This window comes from Antechinus flavipes, chromosome 5, assembly GCF_016432865.1.
Source record: "Antechinus flavipes isolate AdamAnt ecotype Samford, QLD, Australia chromosome 5, AdamAnt_v2, whole genome shotgun sequence".
NCBI lineage: Eukaryota > Metazoa > Chordata > Mammalia > Dasyuromorphia > Dasyuridae > Antechinus > Antechinus flavipes.
The window spans coordinates 107138161-107158286 of NC_067402.1; positions in this window are offsets into that span (position 1 = coordinate 107138161).

Below are 20126 nucleotides of genomic sequence, written 5' to 3' on the forward strand. Positions count from 1 at the left end.
AAGAACAACAACAAAACAAACAGCAAACAAAACAGAATCTGGATAGTACAAAACTGTAGTGGCCCAAGCTTGGTTCCTAAAAGCTATGAGAAGATACCCTGCCCTATTTCTTTACAAAAGTCTAATAGAGGGCTCTGAGTATTGTCTCATTGCCCCTGATAAATTTAATAAAATTTTTGTGAATCTTGGTAAATGCTGCTAAATGAACTTTTCTGCCTTTTAAAAAAAAATTGTTGATAGTTTTCTAGAGAAGAAGAAGAAATAAAGAGAAATATATAAACAAGCAAACAATATAAAAATGTATATCAAAGTGTTTTAAATTAAATAAAAGTAATAACTTTTCTTGACTTACTACTAAATAACTGCATCAGCATAGTAATTTTAAAAAGAAGACATTTGTTGCAAGATACATCAGTTACTACTTAGTTTGTCAGCATCCAAAACCTGCCTCATCCCTGAATTCTGTACTGCTTTTTCTGTTCTGGTCCTGACTGCCCCATTCATCTATATCCACTGAGAGTTTAATTCTTCTACCCAGATATTTGCCACCTCATTGGTATTCTCATTATGAACATTGATGAATTAATTTTAATTCTTGGTTTAGTCAATGGACAGGCTTGAAGTCAGAAAGATCTGAGTTCAAATATGATCTCAGATTTTTACTAGTCATGTGGCTCTGAGAAATTTACTTAACCTTTATTTGCCTCATTTCCTCATCCATAAAATGAAAGTATATTGTGTGAGATTCTAAAGATCATTTTAGAAAATATATCAGTATCTGCACTAAATAATCTGTAGAGCTTCCAGTGTGACTTGCTTGATTCCTTTTTGTCTTGCTATAAAATAACTTAATCTTCCAAAGTCATCAAAATCTAACAGTCAGGTTGATTGGCCTGAAATGCAATGGATACAACTTGAAAATGTTTTGCATAAACAAAACCAGTGCAGCCAAGATTAGAAGGAAGGCAGAAATTGTGGGCAGGGCAAGAAAGGGGAAAATTTCTACAGAAATCATGTCTAATAAAGACCTAATTTCTCAAACATAGAGAACTGAGTCAAATTTGTAAAATTATGATAATAGTCAAAGGAGATGTACAGACAATTTTCAGAAGAAATTAAAGTTATCTATAATCATTGACTAGAAAATTGCAAATTAAAATAACTTTAAGGTATCACCTCACATCTAGCAGATTAGCTAACATGATAGGAAGGGTAAACAACAAATGTTTGAAGATATATGAAAAAATTGAGATATTAATGTCCTCTTGGTGGAGTTGTGAAGTGATATAAACATTTTGGAGAGCAATTTGAAACTATTTCCAAAGGCATTTAAAACTATGCATATACCCTGCAACTCAGCAATACCACTACTAGGTCTGTATCCCAAAGAAATTAATTAAAAGGTTAAAGGATCTATTTGAACAAAAAATTTAGAGCAGCTCTTTTTGTGGTAGCAAAGAATTAGAAAGGGAAAGAATAACCATAAATTGGGGGATAACTGAACAAGTTGTTTATCTGAACAAAACCTTTGATACTGTTATATATAAAGGCTTATGGAAAACTATGTCAAAATGTGGCTGCAGAAATCACATTCATATTATACATCAACTTCATAATGTCATGCTGGATAATGGACGGTGGTCTCACACTTTCTCAGTCACCAATGGAGTGAATCAAAACTGTGTGCTCATCCCAGGATTTTTAGCATGATGTTTTCAGGCTTTAAATGTCAAACAAGGGAGTTAACATTTTATCCTAGAAGTAATAGTAAATAAATGGAATTTATTAAGCAGGGAAGGGACATACTTAAATCTGTGCTTTGTAAAAAACCATTTTGGTGATTGTGCTAGATTAGAGGGAGGAAAAATTTGAAGTAGGAAGATTCATTAAGAGGCCATTGCAATTTCATGGGCGAGAGGTATTGAAGGTCTGAATTAAGATAGTGGTTTTGTGAATAGACAAAAGGTGATGGGCATAAAAGATGTCAAGGAAATGAATTTGTCAACCAACTGGATATGGTCAGAAAAGCATGTGATGAATTAGGATAACTCTAAGATCAGGAGCCTAGACTATTAGGGTGTCTTCACCATAAATAGGAAAATTCAATCCAGTCTCTGGAGACAAAATTAAGTCTAGTTTCTTTTCTACATGTCAACTCTTCATATATTTGAAAACAGTTATCTCACCCTTTTTAACTCTTTTCTTTGTTAAGTTGAACATTGCTTGTCTCTCAAACTAAATTCAATGTATCAGCAAGGATAAAGAATAGTCTCCAGCCCAGTCACATGTTATTCACCCTCCACTGGATACATTCCTGTTTTTCAATATGCTTCTCTGAAATTCATTTCCTAGAGCTGAACATAATTCTTCTGATTTTGTTTGATCAGGACACAGTAAAGTGAGGATACGTTACTCTTGTGCTAGAAACTATCTCTGTTCTTTTATCCTTAGATTTTTACCTTCTTTAGTTACCATGTCACATTGTTGAGATTTAGTGTATAGTAAAATGGGAAACAAAAAGGCATAATAGGACCAAAGGAAACTTATAATGGTTTCTCTTAGAGGTTGAAAGGCTATAATGAGAAATAGTGGATTGGGCCTTAGGAGTCCTTGGCTCTGGTCTTACTTCCTCTTTTTGGCTCTTAGTTTTCTCAACTGTAAGATAATACTTTAATTTGGTAATGTCATTCTGTTCTACAGTCATCTAGGACTTTGGCTTAAATGGTATTTTTTTTAAAACTTCATTTGTTATTAGAACTTTAACTATGGTGAATATTGAAATAAGAAAAATCTAGAGCCTACTCCTGTGTCCACTACCCACTAATTTTATGACTTAGCGAGTTTATTTCTCTGAGCCTCAATTTCATTACCTGTAAAATGTCAGTGACAACCTTTGCATTCCAGAGTTCTTTTGAAAACCAAATTAAATAATGTATTTAAACTACTTTGTACCCATGAGACACTTTATATATACATGAAAAAGGTCCTTGAGAATAGGTAATGCTTCAATTCTTCTTTGTACCTTTAGTACCTAGCACAGTTCTTGGCACATAATAAGTAATAAATAAATGATAGCTGATTGATCATTAATGTGATTCCTATATAATCCACTGAATGTTTCAGTAGATCTGATTCTGCAATGATAAGTGAAAATCTAGCCAAAATCACTATGAATTCTTCATGTTCCTTCAATGCTAAGTATTTGGAGTATGCTTTTCTGTACCCAAGACAAAAATGTGCTACCATAATAGGCATGCTTGAGGAAGTACTCAATGTATCCACACCCACTAGAACCACCTATTGCTACCATGTACACTGGACAGAGTCTCTCCATCACTCCAGGATGATAACAAGAGGTAAATATTAAAACTATTATGGGACTTGCTTTGGGAGTCTATGAGTTCCTGTAAAATATGGAACTTCGATAAAATGAGAAACTACCATTTTTCAAGGATATTGTATCTATAATTCCCAGACTAGATAACCTATAAGGTTCCTACTAATTCTGAACTTCTGAATCTGGACAGATTCTATTCAAACCTAATGTACCAGCCAGGATAAAGTCCTAAAGAAAAAGCTGCTACTGCCTGCCTCTTTGCCCTCGAAGTCTCCCACCTCCTAGCAAATCCCACAAATAAGTATATGCTTTTCTTGAAAGCAGAACAGAATGTTCTAACTGGTGTCACAATTCACAACAAAAACCTGGCATTCACATCACAGAGAAAATATTACTAGGCAGAGAAAAGTAAAAGCTCTTAGACATTCCATTTGAAATTAAAAGCATTTTTCATTTCACTTTAGGAACAGTGTTTTGCAATCTTAAGCAGGGCTATAAAACTGATGAAAAAGCATATAGGGTATTTGATGATAATATAACTATGATTCCATTAGCTCTGTGACACTGTGGTTAAGAGTTCAGAATATTGCCATCTAGTGGGTAAACAAGCAGAAAGATGGTTAGCTTTAGGGGTAAGAAGAGTCTAGAAATCAAGTTTTCTGTTGGGAAATCTGTACAGAGGGATATTAAATAAAAGATTACAAAACAAAAATGAGAATTCTTTGAAAGAAAATTTGTAGCATACATATGTATTCACTGAAAATAAATTTATAATTTATTATTATGGAAAGCTTTTTTAAAGACATTTTAACTATACGTATTTAATATATTTTATCTTTGTTAGTCATTTTTGTTGTTTTTACTTTGTCCATAGAACAAGTATTTTTGGACCACATTTAGGATATAGGTATAGATAAAGATATAGATTAAAAACAGATACAGATGTAGATATAGACATAGATATATGTGTGTGTGAGCATGTGTACATGCTAGAATGGAACTGCAGGAGGAAGTGCACCTCTAATCATTAGCCACAGGGGAATGCGGGAGGGCAAGAATCATTGGGATGACTTCTGTCTTATGCAGTCTGTTCCTCCTCCTGATTCAATAGTCATGATATGTCCTCAGTGATAAAAATCACAGCCTATTAAACAGAGCCAAACTTCCACATCATTCAAAGGTAGTACAGTTTTAAATCAATCCTGATTTTAAAAAAACTCTTGTAGTTTCTAGATTACACACACACACACACACACACACACACACACATATATATATACTTAAATGTAAATAAATGTTTATATGGATATGATAATAAATATTGGTGTATATATTTATTAAAATATATCTCTATATACATATGAATGAAAATCTGTGAATGTGTATATAGGGAAGCTATAGAGATAGAAATAAATATAGATAGATAGATAGATAGATATAGATATAGATATCTATGTGAGGGATATATCCATAATGGACCTAAAATTTGTAGGAATTATATAAGGTTATATAATGTGTTCAGAGAAGCTTCTCTGAAACTCGTTTTCATAGAAAGAGTGAGCCTTAGCTGCCTACAAATTGTGATTTAAAGATTAACTGACAGTCCATCTGCCCCCAGAATATCTAGTCTTCCACAATCCCAAGGCTCTAAAAAGACACAAGATGAAGAGTTGAAGACCTAGTTCCAATTATTTCACTATGCCAATTATTTCACTGTGCTACTTAGCTCCAACTGTGATGGGTATAAAGCCTTTTAAAAAATGTTCAACTAGTCTTCAACTGAATTTTTAAAATTCTCAGGTTATATAATCTCAAACCTGAAGGTAACCTTTGAGTGACTCTCTAACCTACTATCCCACCATAGTATATCATAAATCATTGAAGAAGCATGGTCATCCAGTCTCTGTTTTGGTGTATCTAGTTATAAGTAATGTCTTTCTTGTCAGAAGTACCTATTTTATTGTTGTGCATCCCTAATTGTTGTAAATTATCATTTGTTTAAAGTAAGTCTTTGTAACTTCCATTTTTTTTTTCCTTAGGATGGTTACATAGAATAAACAAAATCAAAATTCCACCCTTTTTCAGATTTAGCAGCTACCCTGTCAAAGGAACAGAAGACTTTGAATAGGATATTCCAGAAATTAAAAGATCTGGGACTACAACCAAGAAAAACCTACACAGAGCAATTAAATATAATGCTTTAAAATAAAAACATGATATTTAATGAAATAAAGGACTTGAAATAAATCATTCTTGATGAAAAGATCAGAACTTGATAGAAAATTAGACTTTCAAATACAAGCCTCAAGAGAAGCATAAAAAACATTAGGGACTTAATAAAGTTAAAATGTTTGCCATTTTAATTCTTTTTTATTATTAAAGCTTTTTATTTTCAAAAAATATACATAATTTTCAACCTTTCCAAAACCTTGTGTTCCATTTTTTTTCCCTCTCCCTTTCCCTGACCTGTTTCCCTGGACAGCAATTAATCCAATATATGTTAAACATATACAGTTCTATACATATTTCCACAATTGTGCTGTACAAGAAAAATGAAATCAAAAAGGAAAAAAAAATGAAAAGAAAATGCAAGCAAACTACAATAAAAAAAAGTGAAAATACTAGCTTGTATTCCATCCCCACAATCCTCTCTCTAGTGTAGATGACTCTCTTTATCACAAGACCATTGGAACTGGTGTGAATCACCTCACTATTTTATTGTTGTGCATCCCTAATTGTTGTAAATTATCATTTGTTTAAAGTAAGTCTTTGTAACTTCCTTTTTTTTTCCTTAGGATGGTTACATAGAATAAACAAAAACAAAATCATACTTGAAAAAAGCCACATGCATCCTGGTTCAACTCACTTCACTTAGCATCAGTTCATGTAAGTTTCTCCAGGTGTCTCTGAAATCATCTTGATTTCTTAAAGAACAATAATATTTCATAATACCTATATATCATAAATTATTCAGCCATTCTTTAACTGATGGGCATTCACTCAGTTTCTAGTTCCTTGCCACTACAAAAAAGGCTGCTACAAACATTTTTGCACATGTGGGTCCTATTCTCTATTTTATAATCTCTTTGGGAAACAGGCCTAGTAGAAAAACTGCTAGATCAAATGTTATGGGCAATTTCCCAGTTTTTTGCTTCCCTTCTAAGCTTGTCTGCATTGGTTTTGTTTGAACAAAAACTTTTAAACTTAATATAATCAAAATTATCCATTTTGCATTCTATAATGTACTCTAATTCTACTTTAGCCACAAATTCTTTCCTTCTCCATAGATCTGAGAGGTAGACTATCCTTTGTTCTTCTAATTTTCTTATAGTATCAGTCTTTATGTCTAAATCATGAACCAATTTTGATCTTATTTTGGTATTGGTGTTGGATACGGGTCAATGCCTAGTTTCTGTCATATTAATTTCCAATTTTCCCAAGTATTTTTGTCAAATAGTGAGTTCTTATCCCAGAAGCTTGGGTCTTTAGATTTGTCAAACACCAGATTGTCATTTTCATTAACTGTTTTGTCTTGTGAACTTAACTTATCTCATTGATCAACTACTATATTTCTTAGCTAGTACCAAATGGTTTTGATAACTATTCCTTTAATATATAGTTTTACATCTGATATAGCTAGGCCACCAATATTTGCATTTTTTCATTAATTCCTTTGAAATTCTTGAATTTTGTTCTTCCAAATGAAGTTTGATATTATTTTTTTAGCTCTGTAAACTAATTTCTTTTTTTTTAATTATAGCTTTTTATTGACAGAACATATGCATGGATAATTTTTTACATTGTCACTTGCACTCAACTCCTGTTCTAACTTTTCCCTTCCTTCCCTCCACCCTCTCCTTAGATGGTAGACAGTTTTATACATGTTAAACATAATTAAAGTATATCCAAGATATAATATATGTGTGCAGATCCATACACTTCTCTTGTTGCATAAGAAGAATTGGATTCAGAAGGTAAAAAATAACCTGGGAAGAAAAACAAAAATGCAAATAGTCTACATTCATTTTCCAGTGTTCCTTCTCTGGGTGTAGCTGATTCTGTCCATCATTGATCAATAGGAACTGAATTAGATCTTCTTTGTCGAAGCTATCACTTCCATCAGAATCCATCCTCATATAGTATTGTTGTTGAAGTGTATAATGATCTCCTGGTTCTGCTCAATTCACTCAGCAGCAATTCATGTAAGTCTCTCCCAACCTCTTTGTATTCATCCTGCTGATCATTTCTCTGTAAACTAATTTCGTGGCAATTTGATTGTTACAGCACTAAATAAGTTGATTAATTTAGCTTGGCCCACCAATGAGTATGTGATATCTTTTCCAATTGATTACATCTGGCTTTATTTGTGTGGAAAGTGTTTTATAATTATGTTCCTATAATTTCAGACTTTGCCTTGACATGTAGACTCCCAATTGTTTTATATTTATATTATTTACAGTCATTTTAAATGGAATTTCTCTTTATATAATTTGCTGCTGGACTTTTTTGGTAATATACAAAAATGCTGATGATTTCTGTGGATTTTTTTTTGTATCCTGCAACTTTGCTAAAGTTGGAAGTTGTTTATAATAGTTTTTCAGTTGATTCTCTAGGATTCTCTAAGTATACCATCATATCATCTACAAGGAGTGAGAATCTCTTTTTATTCTCTTATTGCCAAAGCTAACTTTCCTAATACAATATTGCATACTAATGGTGATTTATACCATTCTTGGTATAAATCCTACTTGGTCATGGTATATTATTCTGGAGATAACTTGCTGTAATCTCATTGCTAATATTTTATTTAAGATTTTTGCATCAATATTCCTGAGGAAAATTGGTCTACAATTTTCTTTTTCTGTTTTCACTCTACCTAGTTTAGGTATTAGCACCATATCTGTACGATAAAAGGAATTTGTTAGGACTCCTTCTTTCCCTATTTTTCCACACAGTTTGCATAGTATTGGAATTAATTGTTTTCTAAATATTTGATAAAACTCACATGTAAATCTATCTGATCCTTTTCATTTTTGATACTAACAATTTGATTTTTTTTGGTCTCCTTTTTCTAATCAAATTAAAGATTATTTTTTTCATAAAAGAAACTCATTTTCAATTTTATTAATCTTTTTTATTTTCAGAATTTCAAATTTGTATTTAATCAGGGCTTTTTAATTTGTTCTTTTTCTAGCTTTTTTAGTTCCATACCCAATTCATTGATCTTCTCTTACTCTCTTTCATGCAAATAAACTTCTAGAGATATAAAACTTTCCCTAAGAACTGTTTTGCCTTCATCCTGTAAATTTTGGTCTGTTGTCTCATTGTTATCATTCTCTTGTATGAAATTACTGATTGTGTCTAAGATTTGTTGTTTCATTCATTCATTCTTTAGGATTATATTCTTTAGTTTCCAATTAATTTTTGGTTTATTTTTCGCTAGCCCTTTATTACATGTAATTTTTATTGCATCATGACCTGAAAAAGATACCTTTACTATTTCTGCTTTTCTACATTTCTACATTCTACATTTAATTCTGAGGTTTTTATGCCCAAATACATGGTCAATTTTTATGGAGTTTCCATGTACCACCAAGAAAAATGTATATTCCTTTCTGTCTCCATTCAATTTTCTCCATAGATCTTTCATATCTACCTTTTCTAAAATTCTATTTACCTCCTTATCTTCTTTTGTATTTACTTTTTGGTTTTATTTATCTAGTTATGAGCAAGAAAGGTTGCAATCCCCTACTAGTATAGTTTTGTTGTTTAATTCTTCTTTCAGCTATTTGCCTTTTGTTGTTGTGTTGGATGTCTCACAGCTAGTATGCTGAACTTTTAACTTCTGAACGGAGTAGCCAACATTGCTTTCTTTTGTCTGTCTCCCAGTAGAATCCTTTGATGTGCTCATGCCACACTACTCTGTGTCCCTGTGCTACACCTGCACTTGGCCACCATACCCCCTATTCTTCTCCCTTACCATACCCAATTGAAACAGACCTTCTCTGAAGTTCTTCCAAAATATTTTCTGCTGGAAATCTGTTACACTCCAAATATTTTCATGTGCTGTCATTCCAAAACCAGTCAGAGACTTGATCTGGAGCTGATCTAAGGGAAATCAGGAAGAGTTCAACTGAACTATTCTCTGCCATCTTGGCTGTGCTCCTGGCTTACCTTTTTATATGGAAAAATGATATAGGTATCTTATTATTAGTAGTACAATTAGCTTACATTGAAGATGTGGAAGTGATTCAATTGTGTTGGGATGATGAAATATGAACAGGCAAGACAAAAGGATAACCTAAGGGAAAAGGGAGGGGAAATATGCCAAAAAATTCCCATATAAAATAAAAAAGAAAAGCTTTTATAGTGGAGGGGGAAATGCTGGAGGTGTGAGAAATGCTAGATCCTCATTCTCATGTAAATTGGATCTGAGAGAATATATATGAGTGTGTACATATGTATACATATTCATACAAGTATAGACATATTGCACAATAGAGAAGTAGAAGGGAAAGGGGATCAGAAAAATGAGAGGGTGATAAAAAAAAAGAATGAACAAAAGAAGACAATGTGCAAAGCAAAATATACTCTAAAGGAATGACAGGATGAAGAAAGAGAATGACAAAACAATATAAAATGGAAAGGAAAGTATACTTAGCAATCATAACTGTGAATTTTGAGTGGGATGAACTCACCCATAAGAAAGATGCAAATAATCCAATGGATTAAAAACAATTATCAACTTCAGCAGTTGTAGAATATAAAATAAACCTACATAGATCATCAGCATTTTTATATACTACTAACAAAATTCTACATTAAGAGACAAACAAGAGAAAATCTATTTACGATAACTGCAATCATTATAAAATACTTGGGAGTCCACCTGCTAAAACTAATCAAAATGCCACTCTTCAAGACAATGATCCAAGATAATTCCAAAGGACTCATGATTTTAAAAAAAAAATGTTATCAACCTCTAGAGAGAGAATTTATAAAGTCTATATGCAGATTGAAACTTACTTTAAAATTTTTCATTGTTAGAGTTTGTTTTGTTTATTTTTTGCAACATGGCCAATATGGAAATGTGTTTTGCATAACTTCACATGTATAAATTCCTTGCTTTATCAAAAAACAGGAGAGCCGAAGAGTCTGGGGGGGAGAGAGAGAACTCAAAAGTTAAAATTATCTAAAGTGATTGTTTAAAATTATATATACATATATACATATATAATTAGGAAATATTTAGTAAAGTACACAAAATAATTTTTGAAATGCTACATCAAAATTCTGTCATAAGTATGACAAATAGATTTTGTCATGATAATCACCAAATTTCTCTGGAATATCTAAACTACAATTATGATAAAAATAAACCTCTGAAATAAATTAAATTCTAAGTTCCTTTGGACAAGCTAAGTCCCATGCTGCTGAAAAGCCATAATTTCCTTCAAGGCTGAGTTCACATCCCTTCTTTTACCTGGCTGGATTACTATGGCATTTGTTCCCCATTTCCTTGATCCCTATATTCTTCTTTTCAACTTTTTTTTTTGAGTTTTGTCTGCCATCAATGAATTGGAAGGTCCTTGAGGACAGGGACTTTCTCTTTTTTGTATCTGTTTTTCTTGTGCTCAGCACAATTCCTGGCACATAGTAAGCACTTAATAAATGTTTACTGACTACAGATTAACATATGACCTGAACTATTGGAGGAAGTGCTCATTTTCTTTGATGATGCCAATTCCAAGCATTCTTCTTGATAATAAAACTATTTAATTCCAAATAATCATAGAAATAATAATCAGACTATCTCTGCTAAATTCTAACAAAGTTGATAGGGAGATACAAGAATCAGTCAGACCAAAAAGTAGAGAAACAACAAGAAGATAACTAGGAGACATTAAAGTTATACTAGCCAGAACAGATTTTCAAATGAGGAGATAAATAAGATGAGAGAGGGAAATGTTAGAATCCTAGTGTTAACTCATTGGAATTGATACAATGCTTATTGGTTCACATGTTAGAACAAATCCTTACAAGGTGTTAAGTCACAGTATTGATATAAACAATGCTTAAATTAACATCTTTGAGACTTCACACATTAGCTCACACATTAGTTCACATGTTTGGGAGATTTCAGGGTTCAGTATGAGATATCCAAATTCACACCTCCCATAATCCCACTCTCAGAGGAGGAGTCAATCTTTGCATTCACACCTCTAAAGGAGCATAAAAACAGCTGAGCTCAGTCAGGAGAGTTCAGTTGAAAAGATTGAGAGAGGAACGTCAGTTGGAGATTGAGAAGCCATGAGTCGGAGTTGAGCTATAGGCAGAAGCTGAAACTAAAAGACAATCTGTGAGAGCTCTTGGAACCAAGGAGGGAGAGAGGCCTCTAAGAAAGCTAACCAGGCCCAAGGAAAGAGATAAGATTTGGCTGCATTTGAAGTGATTATTACTTTGAACTGAAACTAAGGCTGCCTCCAGAAAACCTCCCCAAGAAACCTACTCCCCAGAGAACCATCATATATTATAAAAAAGAAGAGAACCCCACAGGAAAATAATATGACTATTGTCAGACCTGGCATTTCCCTGTAAGGTGAACAAAATCTTTGACATATTATTAAAATTCTGCTTTCTTGGCATATAGTTGGAAGATATTTCTAATATATAGAAGCAAGACTTTCTGTAGATGAATGATACCATCATATGCACTACTCCCACACCATGGAACTTTCTGTAGATTATTTGCCTAAAACTATTTATTCATTATAAATGTCTACATGTTTCTCCTGTCAGAGTCCATGCCTTCTCAAGATGGAAGACAGGAGACTTGGTCCATGGCAAGGCTCTAAAAGAAAACATACTAACAAAATGCTATGTTTTTTTTTTCTCCTCTTTATCTTTCTTACAGGAATAAATGCAACATGGGATGATCTCATTAATTAAATCAGTAGAAGGAGCAAGATACTCCTTTTTTCATTAATGAAATATTCAAAACACAAAAAAAAGTTTCTTGTTTTTAGTGACAAATGACACTGGGACTAGAGAATCTAGTCTTCACAAACCTTGATCCAAAGTAACAAAATAAGGAAAATTGTTCAAACCTTGTCACCTACCTAATATTGGCAAATAGCTCTGCTATTATTGTGGATGACATGATTATAATTAATTTTTAAAGAGCTCTGGTAGAGACACCTCAGAGTTCCTAGTAGCCTCACTTCATTCACCCAGACCCATTAATCAGAAAAGTAATAATTATTGTGAGAATGGAATGATAAGAGTCTTGGATTTGAAGTCTGAGATCTAAGGTTAAAATCTAAGCAATAATACTGTCTTTGTGATCATAAAATAGTTGTTTAATGTCTGAATCTCTGTTTTTAATTTTTAAAATGGGAAAAATGATATTTTTACTATTCACCTTGAAAGTCACCCTGGCAAAGGGAAGAAGACCTAAGTTCTAATCACACCTTTGACATTTGCTGGCTAAGTGATCCTGGGCAAAAAACAGATCAATTTTATAGGTGAGTCTGATGATCATAATAACAGCATTTATATAGTGCTTTAAGGTTTGCAAAGTATATTATACATATTATCTTATTCCATCTTCATATCAACCCTGAAATATTATTATCTTCATTTTATAAATAAGGAAATTAAATCCAACAAAAGTTAAATGACTTGTCAAAAATTATGCCAGTCATAAACAGGAGAGCTGGTATTTAAATCCAGGTCAAATTACATCAGAGTCAATGTTCTCTCTCCTGTCTACTGTACTTTCTCCTTATTCCAGTGGCAGAAATCTAGAGGGATAGGGGAGCCAAGGCATTCCACTAGTTAACATTTCATGTAAGTATAGACTTGATAGATTCTTTAAAAAAAATTAGGCCTTTTTATTTATAAAATATATGCATGGGTTTTTCAACATTGACTCTTGCAAAGCCTTCTGTTCCAAATTATCCTCTTTCCCTCACCCCCTCCCTTAGATGACAGGTAATCCAATACTTGTTAAATATGTTAAAATATATGTTAAATCCAATATATGTATACATGTTTATATAGTTATCTTGCTGCACAAGAAAAATCAGATCAAGAAAGGAAAAAAAAAACTGGGAAAGAAAATTAAATGCAAGCAAACAACAGAAAGAGTGAGAATGCTATGTTGTGGCCCACATTCAGCTATCACAGTCCACTCTTTGGATATACATAGCTCTCTTCATCACTGAACAACTGGAATTGGTTTGAATCATCTCATTGTTGAAGAAAACCATGTCCATCAGAATTGATCATCGTATGATTTTATGGTTGCAGTGTATAATGATCTTCTGGTTCTGCTCATTTCATTTAACATCAGTTCACATTGAGATTATAAATAAATTGGAAGAGGACAACATAGTTTACCTCTCAGACCTGTGGAAGAGGGAGGAATTTATGACCAAAGAAGAACTAGAGATCACTATTGACCACAAAATAGAAAATTTTGATTATATCAAATTGAAAAGTTTTTGTACAAACAAAACAAATGCAGACAAGATTAGAAGGGAAACAATAAACTGGGAAAACATTTTTACAATCAAAGGTTCTGATAAAGGCCTCATTTCCAAAATATATAGAGAATTGACTCTATTTTATAAGAAATCAAGCCATTCTGCAATTGATAAGTAGTCAAAGGATATGAACAGACAATTCTCAGACAAAGAAATTAAAACTATTTATAGACATATGAAAATATGCTCCAAATCATTATTAATCAGAGAAATGCAAATTAAGACAACTCTGAGATACCACTACACACCTGTCAGATTGGCTAGAATGACAGGGAAAGATAATGAGGAATGTTTGAGGGGATGTGGGAAAACAGGGACACTGATACATTGTTGGTGGAATTGTGAACACATCCAACCATTCTGGAGAGCAATTTGGAACTATGCTCAAAAAGTTCTCAAACTGTGCATACCCTTTGATGCAGCAGTGTTTCTACTGGGCTTATACCCCAAAGAGATACTAAAGAAGGGAAAGGGACCTGTATGTGCAAAATGTTTGTGGCAGTCCTGTTTGTAGTGGCTAGAAGCTGGAAAATGAAAGGATGCCCATCAATTGGAGAATGGTTGAGTAAATTGTGATATGTGAACGTTATGGAATATTATTGTTCTGTAAGAAATGACCAGCAGGATGAATATAGAGAGGACTGGTGAGACTTACATGAACTGATGCTAAGTATAATGAGCAGAATCAGGAGATCATTGTATACCTCAACAACGATACTGTATGAGAATGTATTCTGATGGAAGTGGATCTCTAATAAATTTCAGTTTGATCAAGGATGGACAGAAGCAGCTACACCCAAAGAAAGAACACTGGGAAATGAATATAAACTGCTTGCATCTTTGTTTTTCTTCCTGGGTTATTTATACCTTCTGAATCCAATTCTCCCTGTGCAACAAGAGAACTGTTCAGTTCTGCACACATATATTGTATCTAGGATATACTGTAACTTATTTAACATGTAAAGGACTGCTTGCCATCTGGGGGAGGGAGTGAAGGGAGGGAGGGGAAAAATCGGAACAGAAGTGAGTGCAATGAATAATGCTGTAAAAATTTACCCTGGCATGGATTCTATCACTAAAAAGTTATTTTAAAAAATAATAATAATTAAATAAATAAATAAAATGAATAAATCAGGCCAAAAATCACCAAAAAAAAAGAAAAAAATGAAAAGGGAGAACTTTCCACCAATGAAGAAGAAATTAGAGCAAAGTGAAATAGATGACTATCTCCAAAAATATAGGCTTCCCAGATTAACAGAGGAAGAAGTAAATTGCTTAAATAGTCCCATTTCAGAAAAAGAAATACAACAACTTATTAATTAACTCCCTAAGAAAAAATCCCCAGTACCAGATGGATTTACATGTGAATTCTACCAAACATTTAAAGAACAATTAGCCGCAATGCTATATAAACTATTTGGAAAAAATAGGGAATGAAGGACTCTTATTTAATTCCTTTTATGACACAGACATGGTACCTAAACCAGATAAGACAAAAATAGAGAAAGAAAATTATAGACCAATCTCCCTAATGAATATTGATTAAAAAATCTTAAATCAAATATTAGCAAAAAGATTACAGAAAATCATCCCCAGGATAATACACTATGACCAAGTAAGATTTATGTCAGGATATGATCATCTCAATAGATGAAGAAAAAGCATTTGATAAAATCCAACATCCATTCCTAATAAAAACATTTGAGAGGATAGGAATAAATGGACTTTTCCTTAAAATAGTCAGGAGCATATATTTAAAACTATCAGTAAGCATCATATGTAATGGGAATAAACTGGAATCTTTCCCAGTAAGATCAGGAGAGAAACAAGGTTGCCCACTATCACCATTATTATTCAATATTGTATTAGAAATGCTAGCCTCGGCAATAAGAGTTCAGAAAGAGATTAAAGGAATTAGAGTAGGTAATGAGGAAACCAAATTATCACTCTTTGCTGATGATATGATGGTATCCTTAGAGAAACCTAGAGATTCTACTAAAAAGCAAGTAGAAATAATTCACACCTTTAGCAAAGTTGCAGGATACAAAATAAATCCACATAAATCCTCAGCATTTTTATACATCCAACAAAGTCCATCAGCAAGAGACACAAAGAGAAATTCCATTCAAAATATGTGTCAATAGCATAAAATATTTGGGAATCTATCTACCAAAGGAAAGTCAGGAAGTATATGAGCAAAATTACAAAACACTTTACACACAAATATAAAGTCAGATTTAAATAATTGGAAAAATATTAAGTTCTCTTGGATAGGCCAAGCGAATATAATGAAGATGACAATACTACCTAAACTAATCTAAATCTACCTAAAACTAACCTAATCTAATCTAAATCTAATCTAAACATCTTCACAGTCAAAGGTTCTGATAAAGGCCTCATTTCCAAAATATATAGAGAATTGACTCTAATTTATAAGAAATCAAGCCATTCTCCAATTGATAAATGGTCAAAGGATATGAACAATTTTCAGAACTCAGTGCAAGTGGGTTTCAGTAATTGAAACTATTTCCACTCATATGAAAGAGTGTTCCAAATCACTATTGATCAGAGAAACACAAATTAAGACAACTCTGAGATACCACTACACACCTGTCAGATTGGCTAAGATGACAAGAAAAAAATAATGATGAATGTTAGAGGGAATGTGGGAAAACTGGGACACTGATGCATTGTTGGTGGAATTGTGAACAAACCAACGATTCTGGAGAGCAATCTGAAATTATGCCCAAAAAATTATCAAACTGTGCATACCTTTTAATCCAGCAGTGTTACTACTAGACTTATATCCCAAAGAGATACTAAAGAAGGGAAAGGGACCTATATTTGCCAAAATGTTTGTGCTAGAAATTGGAAAATGAAGGGATACTTATCAATTGGAGAATGATTGGGTAAATTGTGGTATATGAATGTTATGGAATATTATTGTTCTGTGAGAAATGACCAGCAGGGTGAATATAGAGAGGCTTGGAAAAACTTACATGAACTGATGCTGAGTGAAATGAGCAGAACCAGGAGATCATTATACATTTCCACAGCAATACAATATGAGGATGTATTCTGCTGGAAATGGATATCTTCAACAAAGAGAAGCTCTAATTCACTTCCAACTGATCAATGATGAACAGAATCACCTACACCCAGAGAAGAAACACTGGGAAATGAGTGTGAACTGTTTGCATTTTTGTTTTTTTCTCAGGTTATTTTTACCTTCTGAATCCAATTCTTCCTGTGCAACAAGAGAACTGTTCGGTTCTGCACACATATATTGTATCTAGGATATACTTTAACATATTTAAAATGTATAGGACTGCCTACCATCTAGGGGAAGGTGTGGAGGGAGGGAAGGGAAAAATCAGAAAATAAGTGAGTGCAAGGGATAATATTGTAAAAAACCACCCATGCATATATACTATTAATAAAAAGTTATAATAAAAAAATTTTTAAAAATAAATAAAAAGATCTCTTTAGGATATAGGCCCAATAGAAACACTGCTGGGTCAAAAGGTATGCATAGTTTGATAACTTTTTTGAGCATAGTTCCAAATTGCTCTCCAGAATTGTTGGATCAGTTCATAACTCCAATAACAGTGTATCAGTGTCCCAGTTTTCCCACATCCCCTCCAACATTCAACATTATCTTTTCCAGTTGTTTAGATCTGACTTTATTTGGTGGAAAGTGTTTTGTAGTTTTGCACATACAATTTGTGACATTCCCTTGGTAGATAGATTCCCAAATATTTTATATTATTGACAGTTATTTTAAATGAATTTCTTTTTGTATTTCTGACTGTTGGGTTTTATTAATGATATATAAAAATGCTGATGATTTATGAGGATTTATATCCTGCAACTTTGCTAAAGTTGTGGATTAGTTCTCATAATTTTTAGTTGATTCTCTAGAGTTCTCTAAATATACCATCATATCATCTGCAAAAAGTGATAATTTGGTTTCCTCCTTACCTACTCTAATTCCTTTAATCTCTTTTTCTTTTCATATTGCCAAAGTTAGCATTTCTAATACAGCATTGAATAGTAATGGTGACAGTAGGCAATCTTGTTCGTCCCTCATCTTATTGAGAATGGTTCCAGTTTATCCCCCTTGCACATGATGCTTGGTGATGGTTTTAAATAGATGGTACTGAGTATTTTAAAGAGAAGCCCATTTATTCCTATATTTTCTAGCATTTTTAATAGGAATGCATGTTGAATTTTATCACATGCTTTTTATGCATTTATTGAGATAATAATATGGTTTTTATTAATTTGGTTATTGAGTTTTGAGTTATATGAGTTTCCTTTCCCCGTTTTTCTTCTGGATCTCTTTTTAAATCCTTTCAAATTTCTTCTAGGAGAGCCTCGTATGATGGGGACCAGGTTATATGGTCCATACTCATTTCCCATACTGTGTTTCCCCGATAATAAGACACTGTCTTATTATTAATTTTTTTTTGGACAGAAAAACACCAGAGGGCTTATTTTCAGGAGAGGGCTTATTTTAATGAACATTGACAGCAATTTTAATAAACAGGTAAATGTGAACAAAAAAAAGTACCTTTATTCAATAGTGATCATGTCATCTTCTTCAACAACATCATCATAAGTGTCCATACCCTGAATTCCGTCCTGGATGTCTTGCACCTCTATTTCCTTCAGAAGAAGTGGACCCAATCTGTCATGTCCAGCAATATAGCTCTCTTTAAATGAACATGTCTTGTCCAGGTAACCTGCTCATAGTGCCTTGGCAACACAGCTATCAGTAATTTTATCCCATGACTTTTTCACCCATGTCACCATTTCTTGCAGACAGAGCTTCACAAAGTTTCCATGCTGATTTCTTTCCATTCTATTTTCAATGTAGTCATTGATTTCCATGCGCAAATGGTCCTTGAATGGCTTGTTTATTGCAATATCAAGGGTCTGGAGATAGGCAGTGATTCCTGCAAGAATCATTACTTGATCTATTCTTCTCTCTGCAAGGAAGTTCTTCATTTCTTTAGCGCAGTGAGTGCTGGCTGAATCCCAGATTATCAGACCTCTATGGTTACCTCACATAACAAGTGGCAGCATTAAATCAACCCACTTTCTTATAACAGCTTGTGTACACCAGGCTTTTTCGGTTTCAAGAACGTAAATGCCTGATACACGTTCAATCTTATCTTTCTTGCCCTTACTGATGATTAGAGGTATGGCTTTCTTTCCATCCAAACGAATTGCCAAAACACAGGTGACCCGTGCAGACAGAATAATAAAATTATGACCATCAGTCCTTTTCACTCCATCATGCCCCTCAATAATGTTTTAACCCCATCATGCTCCCTGAGTGCTCCTTCTATCCTCCATGATGCCCCCTGAGTTCTTCTTTTATCCTCCATCATGCCCCCTGAGTTCTTCTTTTATCCTCCATCATGCCCCTTTTATCCTCCATCATGCCCCCTCACTCCCACTTACATACCGGGTTTTTATGGTGTCCTGCCTCAGCTCTCCTCCACGGCACTGCTCTCAATGGCGCCAGCAAGCAAATCACTGGGGAAGAACAGGATGACGCTCTCATTGCTGCAGCTCTGATTGGATGCAGCTCGGAGTGCGGCATGCGTTTCACCCGGGGGCGGGAGAGGAAGCCAGACTGGGGGAGGGGATGGTGCATACAGAGAGTACAGTAACATAGCGTGTAGCATAGGGGATCACCTTCACTATAGTAGCAATCTCAATAGGGCTTATTTTTGGGGGAGGGCTTATTTTAGAGGAATCTTACACAGTAAGGGGAGGGCTTATTTTTGGGATAGGTCTTATTATCAGGGAAACACGGTAAATAGTTGTGAGTCTAAAGATGGATATGAAGAGAAATTAGGCTGATATCATGGTCTTGTTGTCCTGGCACAGGCATAGAGAAGTGGATAGTAGATGATCTTATGGAAACATTCCATTTACAGGCATAAGGCCTTCTAAACAAACTGTTTTCCTGCTGAATAGCATTCTATTTATCTCTCAAATCTCAATCAATAAAGCCTTATCAGTGATATGATGGCAAATGTTTCCATCTTGTTGACATGTCATGATTGCAGAGTAGCCTAATCTACATTCACTTAGAAGTGGTGCCAAATCCACATGATTCACAGGAGAAGCAAATCAAGCTCATGAGCAAGTCTGTGTTCTGGTCATTTAATGCAATTTAACATGAGTTCCAAAGTGGTAGTATATCCAAATTCACTTGACTGAGCCCA